Raw genomic sequence first — 8,960 nt, 5'->3', positions numbered from 1 at the left:
TTAAAACTGTCTTCACTTACAGGATCCATATCCATCTATTGCCTTTCCATTGATGTAATCATCCAGATGCTTCTTGAATGCTTCAATGAGTGTGCTTTCACCATCTCCTCTGGCAGTGCATTCCAGACACTCACCATCCTTTGTGCTAAAAACAAGCCTCACACATCACTTTTAAACATCCCCCCTTTGCACCTTTAACTTGAGTCCCCTCGTAATTGACCCGTCCATCCTAGGAAAAAGCTTCATTTCTTCCACTTTATTTATGTATTCTGGGGCATTCCATTGACCAGCAAAATTCACTGTACTCACAATATAAACACAATGGCTACGAGAGCAGGTTAGGGTCTTGGAATCCTGCAGCAGAAAACTCACTTCCTGATTTCCCAAAGCCTGTTCACCATCTACAAGGTAGAAGTCAAGATTATAATGGAATACTCCCCACTTGCCTGAATGAGTACAAGTCCAACAACATGCAATAGCTTGATACCCTCCAGGACTAAGCAGCCCCATTGTGGAACCAGATCCACAAACATTCATTCTCTCCATATCAACACACAATAGCAGAGGTGTGTACCATTCTCAACAGGCAATGCAGACATTTACCAAGGCTCCTTCGAAAACACTTTCCAAAGACATGACCCCGACCATTTGCAAGGAGGAGAGCAATACCACCATTTGCAAGTTCCTCTCCAAGCCACTGATCATCCTGACCTAGAAATATATCACTGCTCCTTCTGCATTACTGTTCAATTCCTACACCTCCATCCCTCACAGTGCTGTGGTTGTACCTACACTACATGGACTGAAGCAGTTCAAGGAGGCAGCTCACTCAACTTCTCAAAAGTAACTAGTGATGGGCAAAAAGTTTGGAACCAACCAATAATACACATATCTATGAATGATTTTAAATATGTCTCTTTCAGCATTGCCGATGCAGCATTACTAATTTGGAATTGGATGTCAATTGCAATTTGAGGAAGAGAGTTCCTTTCTCAGCCATAAATGTCAAATCCAAATGAAAACAAAATAAATAATATACAAAATGTATAACTAGACTGTAAAAGGCAGGTGTACTAATGAAATCCAGAGACACCATGATTAATTCTGGCTGATAGACAATTAAATGGAAACAATCTGACCATGGCACGTGAAATGGCATAGAGACCACAGAGACTCCTCCTGATCTCCTAACACTCAGATTCCTAATTCACACATCTCCAGGATTTGGAGACGCCGTGTTGGACTGGGGTGGACAAAGTTAAAAATCACACAACACCAGGTTATGGTCCAACGGGTTTATTTGGAAGCACGAGCTTTCAGAGCGCTGCTCCTGCACGCAGTTACACTATATGGTGGGAACAGTTAAACCCCATAAGTTTCCTTACACAGGCAAATACACAGGATTGAATCAGCCAGCATGACTCTGTCCAGATGCTTTTATCTTACCATGTACACCGATAGCAATCACATCACTGTCTCTAAGGAAAGGATGCATTGATTTCCTTTCATAACAACTTAAAAGATCTCCAATCTAATATGTGGTCCAGTTTGCGCTACAATCTGACTCACTGAAGTATTTGTAGATAAAGCTGTCCAGACGGATTGTCACTCACCTCCTGCAAGTCTCAGATGTTTCAAATCTGTGAATGACACAGTCTATTTAATAGCAGAGGCGCTCCCAAATACTGACGCCCCTTCTGGCTACTCAGGTTACGAGTATCGCGTCTGCTTTATGCAGGCGTGACAGCCTCTGTTTAACCAGGTATCAAATGCATGGGAATCATAAGACTGATAATAATATTGAGGAACTAAATCAAGTATCCGTGTCATGTATAATATGGGGTTTAGGTAACACCAGTTACTGTAACCGATTATTATTGACGGAGCTCCACTGCCTGCAATTTCAAGCATTTGAAATCTACTCCCGGCAGTTCCAATCCATTGCGGGTTTGCTCGGCTCAAGTCAGATGCTGGGTTGGAGTTTGACAATGTGCATTGTGTAAAATGGACAAAACTAATCCAGCCGCCGGCATGACATCCTTGTCGACTTGTTTTTCCATTGACTTCAAACGGGCTGTCCATTCTCTGTCACACGCCGTGTACTGTTGCACCAAATCAAAATCTGTACCATCCGTTTAGCTTCGTATTTAGGATGATTATTTAGGAACTGGCTTAAAAAGTCAATCATTGTTCAAATGCGCACGGGAGCCCTGTGATCCGTTAGAAAACATTGGATTCCTGCTCCATAAATTTATATAACAAATGAAAATTTCACTGAAAGCGACGGTCGGGCAGGAGAGCCAATGCTGAAAATGTGTTGCTGGTTAAAGCACAGCAGGTCAGGCAGCATCCAAGGAACAGGAAATTCGATGTTTCGTGTCAGAGCCCTTCATCAGGAATGAATTTCCTGTTCCTTGGATGCTGCCTGACCTGCTGTGCTTTAACCAGCATCACATTTTCAGCTCTGATCTCCAGCATCTGCAGACCTCACTTTTTACCAGGAGAGCCAATTGCAATTTTGCTCCAAATTCAGAATTACCTACTTATGGGACTACTGTAATGACCATTTTCCAGACAACGCTTTAGAGATGTTTGTTCATTTCTAACTCATTCGTTCTTTTGCTGCTACTTAAAGTTATGCAGCTCCAAAAACAGAAAGAAAATATGCCTTACCTTTTTGCAAATATTCTGCTGTCAGTGCTCATAATCTATTGAGCACAGAGACCATTGTGCTCTATGGCTCATTCTGTGTAGTTCAGTGTACAGCTGGAGTTATTGGTAATAACGTGTGACTAGGACTGCATGAGTTAATGTGCACTTGAAAAATGTCCCCATACTAAAGGAGCATCAAACACTCGAACACAAACGTGAGTGCAAACATATAACTCCTTCTCAGTCAGATTTCTGTCCAAAGGCAGGTCCCACCCACACTGCTAGGTCGGTGGGGAATCCAGCCTAGTGGAAATCCAACCTCATATTGTTGGTACCAACCTGAGGCACACGACTAACCAGCTGGTTGGCCCCTCCAGGAGTAAGACTTTTCCACATGTGTTGCAGTCGGGAATTGTGGATAGTGATGCTAGATGCTCCAATTCCCATAACATGGCTGACCAAGTTCCTGGCCTGCTCTTATGTTGGATGGGTTTGCAAGTTCATCCTCAAACTGTTTGGCCACATAATGAACACATTTCCTTTAGCCATCGTGTCCTGAACATGAACCCACAGCTACTAGATCAGGTTCAGGAAACCACTGTAAGGCCTCTGCCATCACACAAAACAAAACTGCACTTTGCTATATTCTCTGGTGGACAGCACTTCCAATGGTGTAGCATTCCCTTAATTTTTGGCGAGTGTTTGCTCACCATTGTGTGTGGCTAAGTATTTCCAGAACATTATTTGACGGTCAGTATTTGGTGATCATTATGTTAATGTTTCTGTAACATTTGAGGTCATAGTGTGTGGTCAATATTTGAGGAACATTGTGTATATGGAGCTGTATTTAATGATGATTCAGTGCTGGAACGGTTTGATGAGCGTTCTATGTTAATCAGCTACAAGAGCAATCAGAGGCTGGAGATTCTGCATCAATTCATTCATCACCTAACTTCCCACATCCTGTTCACCATCTAAAAGGCACAATGTGACAGAATATTTTCCACTTACCTGGCTGAGTACAGCTTCAGCAACTCTGACATTTGATACTAACCAGGACAAAGCAACCAGGTTGATTAGCATCCTATCCACCATTTAAAACATTCTGTTCCTTCACCACCAATGCACAGTGGCAGCAGTGTGCACCATCTACAAGATGAACTGTAATAACTCACCAAAGCTACTTCAATAGCATCTGTCAAACCTGTGACTTCAATCACCCAGAAGGACAATAATATGATGCATATGAACATTACCATATGAAAGAATCCCCCCAGCTTCACTTCACCTTGACTTAGAAATATACCACCGTTCCTTCACTGTTACTGGGTCAAAGTCTTGGAACTCCCTTCTTAACATAGCCATGGGTGTCTATTACAGCACTTCCAGAGGCTGGCTTGCTATCACCTTCTAAAGTGCTATGAGGAATGGGCAATAAATGCTAGCTTAGCCAGAAATGGTCACACCCTGTTAATAAATTTTTTTTAAAAATCAGCATTTACAATACACAGCTGAAGGCCAATTCTGCACCTGACGATCATAAACCTGGCTCACCCAAAGATGTGTGTTTTTTTTAAAAGGGGGCTATACTGCAGATATAAATCTAATGGCTTTCTGGAGGGAGATGCTGAAATGTCACAGCTGCAACTGTCAAAGAAGCCTCAAATGGTGAAATTGCATGGCAAACCAAATTGTAATCTCCCTGGAGTTACCTCAACCCTTGAGGTGAAGGAGAAAAACACAGCAATGCAAGCAAGATATGTTTTGGATCTTCCATTTTGAAGAATACACAAGAACAGGATTTAAAAGTCAGTTTAGAAATGGTCTATCTGTGCGACATATGTGGAACAAGATGTGCTACTGAGCTAGGATACTCGTGTACCAGCCTAGGTTCAAACATTAGTGCATTGTAAAAATCACAAGCAGAAAGTTACCCACTTGTCACCCCTGCTTTGTAGGTAATCAACTGTCTAACTTTGAGTTGTCAAAGCTATTTATTGAGCAGGCCAGTCAAAAGAAAACAAAACAAAATAATTTTTATCAACTTGCAAAGAATCTAGAAGTTGACTTCTGAACAATGAGTGTTTCACTATCCACTCTTGTGAGCCACCAACAGAGGTTGAGATAGAGATTTGAGCCACCTGTAAAGCTTTTAACCTGTATCTCTTTTCTCAATTCATTTCTCATTTTTAATCATTAGGTACGAGTGTTGTGTTTTTGTTTCTTCTTACACTAGCAACTGATTAATACTCAAGAAAGCTTAGTTAAATGGGGTCCTTTAAAACATTAATTCAGTTTGCTTGGGTGAATGCCATCCAAAAAGGAGGGGAGCTTTGTAAATTAATTGCTGTGGCCAACTGAGGGGCTGGATGAATAAAGAAGGTGATCAAGTTCATGCGCCCTCATCTGGTCTGGAACCGTAATAACTTTGGAATCTTGCTGGGAATCTGGTTGTAATATTATTGTCAGACCTGAGAAGAAGAAGAGCCATTAGCAGGAACAATTGCCAATGGGTTAGTGTTTATGGATAACTTTTTATGAGTTATTATTTTCCTGGCAATAATCCTGGAATAATTTTTCATATATGTTCAGTCAACAAGACGAGAGAGCTTCAAGAATGTTTCTAAAGTGTTTTCACTGCCTCCAGGAAGTCTCCTGCCACATTTGAGGTCCTAACAGAACAGTTACTCAGGAAGAGATTAAAAGTCTCCCCAACTCTTTGGAGTCCCTGGTTTGTGACAGACCAAAATAGCCAATTAGTTCATTTTGAGACAACAAACACATTGACAGGCTTTAACAGCTACATATAGAGGGGAAAGCAATGCACTGGGAAGAATGCACAAGCTTCTAAATACCCCAGTTATTCAATACTACAAGCACCACCTGAGTGGAGTGAAGGCAAGTAAGCCTCAATATTGAGGGACTACGAGGAAGTAGATAAAGGCTAGAGGGCATTGGGTTTGTGTTGTTGACAAATTTAAGCCAAATATCAAGAGCTATTTCTCAAACAGAGGGAAAACAACAAATGAAGCAGGCTCATAGGAAGGCCGGATGAGTACAATACAATACAATGAGCTCCTTCAGGAAATAGTTAGATGGCATAATTGGTATTCTGATTAAAGGATATGAAAGACCTTCTTCATCTGAAACTTCCTCATGATGCACAGTGTATGTAGTGTGACGCACAATCTTATCTGATACATAAAGTGCACCCTGATATATTTGGCTACACAGTGCATCCATCAAAGCATCATCTAATTTGATATTGTTCAATTATTTAAGGCACTGATCCTTTCCTTTTCATGTGACACTGTCTCCAGGACCAACCCATTTCTAACAGCTTTTGGAATTTCAGGATTCCCTGGGTTTTCAAAGAGTCTGCTGCTTGGGGAGAATGATTTATGCTCCAATGATTCATACAAATCTAAATTGCCGCTTGAAGATTATTTGACCTTATGTAATCATTGTTCTGACTCACCTTTTATTTTCTTTCTGTTATCTTCCTAAACAAGTATGTGAGGGCCAATCCTTTCCCATTAAAGTTCATACAATCTAGATGATTGCACCTGACAGACAACCAATAATGTTTGACATCTGAGGGAGATCAAATTGTCATGGATGTCTGCAATTGGCAAAATGAACAACTGTGTAAAGATACAGAGAAAGTGTACATGCACTCATTTAAACACTTCCAAACCTCCTGACATAAACTACACCATTCCTCAAACACTGAGGCCCTGTTGCCAAACAGCAGCTGCTGAACAAACGCAATGTTGAGCCTAGCAGAACAATAGAATCTACAAGCCTCTCCTGTGGATTCACTGAACATCATAATAAAACACAGAAAGGGAAGATGTTTATTCTACTACTAAAAGCTATACTTTTTGATGAGAAAATGTTTTCTTCAGTGTGTTACAAACCACTTGCTACAAAGTCTGCCACAGAGCCTTGTTTGGCTTCACTGAAAGAGACAGCAGGACTGTTAGGGAGATTGCCACATTTGTGTCGGCTGTACAAAATGTTGACACCTGTACACACAAAAGGACTGCAGTGTTGCTTAGTCTTTGCTTGACTGTCACTACATGTTGATACCACCTTGGCAGTAACAGTTGTACTGGAGGAAGCCTGCTGACCGCTTTATTAGCTTGCCTCAGACCACTTGGATGGATAACATCGAGTGCTCTGTGACCTACAAGACTCTGGCCTGCTGGGAATCACCTGCACAAGAGCAGGCGCCACCTCCTCGGCCAGATCCAATGGAAGAATTCAGGATCCTGGCAAGGTGAGGTTGTGGTATGGCCTGGCATTGTCCACAAGATGGCAATCCCATGTGTCCTGTCTGTCTATCACTTCTCCTTCCTGTTGATGTGCAACAGCACTTCCCTCAGCCCTTGAGGCAATCAGGCACCTGGAGGAAAGCCAAAGACCCGCAGGCCCCTCTTGCCTAGCCAGTGAATTAATACATTGTTGAGCTTGAGCAATGGAGTGAAGGACCTGTATTATTTACCAGATACTGGTTGTTCTGCTGGGCCTGGCTCTCCTTACCCCTTCCATGAGACAGACATGCCAGAGGCACAACACCAGACAGACCATTCCTGATAAAGAGCTTATGCTTGATACATCAATTCTCCTGCTCCTTGGATGCTGAGTCCAGCACCACACTCTAGACTCCTCTAACCTTCATACCAGCCAGTGCATGGTCTCTGGTGTCTTTGCCACACAGTCTTCTGCTTGTTCCTGTAATTTCAACAGGTCATTCGTAGCTGCATCCAGAGTCCTGGGCTCAGCAAGCACCTAATATCCAGCAGTCCCCTTCAGTGTCAGAGAACTTTACTGTTTCTTGCTCCTGTAACTATAGATCTACTTCAACTCTGTGTTCACCAGTATGTGATCCCATGCCTCCCCTCTCTAGATCAGCCATTGCGGGAAACGATGGAGGATGGGGAGGAAGGTCTCGGTTGTGCCATCTTGGAAGCTCAGAATTATTCCTCCTGACTAAGAGGTGATACCTGGAGGAAAAAGGGAGCACAAAAGAAATGAATCATGCTGCAGTTTGCCCCCTACAATACAAATAAAATACTGGCATCCTGATCCTGTCCGTCTAAGATGGTCTGCAGCACCCAGCAAACATTGATTGGAACTGGCTGTCCGGCTTGTAGCACCCAACACAGTTGAGCTCAGAAATTTACAGGAGAGCTTCTTCCAGCTCAGTATCCTTATCCTTCCCCCTGGACTGTAGTCCCAACCCCTCAGCATCTATCACATAGCCTCCAAGTGTGTAAAATACAGCCACCAGGATTGTGTTTCGCACCCTGTCCTGATTATAATGGAACACACACACACACACACACACACACACAGACACACACACACTCCCCAGTTCACGCCACACTGTGGAACCAATCCTTCAGCAGCCCATATATTCTTGGTCACAGCATGTACACAGACTTAGAATCATAGAGTCATAGAGATGTACAGCATGAAAACAGACCCTTCGGTCCAACCCGTACATGCCAACTAGATATCCCAACCCAATCTAGTCCCACCTGCCAGCACCCAGCCCATATCTCTCCAAACCCTTCCAATTCATATACCCATCCAAATGCCTCTTAAATGTTGCAATTGTACCAGGCACCACCACTTCCTCTGGCGGCTCATTCCATACCCGTACCACCCTCTGTGCGAAAGAGTTGCCCCTTAGGTCTCTTTTATATCTTTCCCCTCTCACCCGAAACCTATGCCCTCTAATTCTGGACTCCCTAACCCAAGGGAAAAGACTTTGCCTATTTACCCTATCCATGCCCCTCATAATTTTGAAAACATCTGTAAAGTCACCCCTCAGCCTCCGACGCTCCAGGGAAAACAGCCCCAGACTATAGCTCAAATCCTCCAACCCTGGCAACATCATTGTAAATCTTTACTGAATCCTTTCAGGTTTCACAAAATCTTTCCGATAGGAACGAGACCAGAATTGCACACAATATTCCAACAGTGGCCTAACCAATGTCCTGTACAGTCGCAACATGACCTCCCAACTCCTGTACTCAATACTCTGACCAATAAAGGAAAGCATACCAAATGCCTTCTTCACTATCCTATATACCTGTGACTCCACTTTCAAGGAGCTATGAACCTGCACTCTAAGGTCTCTTTGTTCAGCAACACTCCCTTGGACCTGACCATTAAGTGTATAAGTCCTGCTAAGATTTGCTTTCCAAAAATGCAGCATCTCACTTTTATCTGAATTAAACTCCATCTGCCACTTCTCAACCCATTGGCCCATCTGGTCAAAATCCTGTTGTAATCTG

Source organism: Hemiscyllium ocellatum, chromosome 31, assembly GCF_020745735.1.
Source record: "Hemiscyllium ocellatum isolate sHemOce1 chromosome 31, sHemOce1.pat.X.cur, whole genome shotgun sequence".
Classification (NCBI taxonomy): domain Eukaryota; kingdom Metazoa; phylum Chordata; class Chondrichthyes; order Orectolobiformes; family Hemiscylliidae; genus Hemiscyllium; species Hemiscyllium ocellatum.
This window is presented reverse-complemented; position numbering follows the sequence as displayed.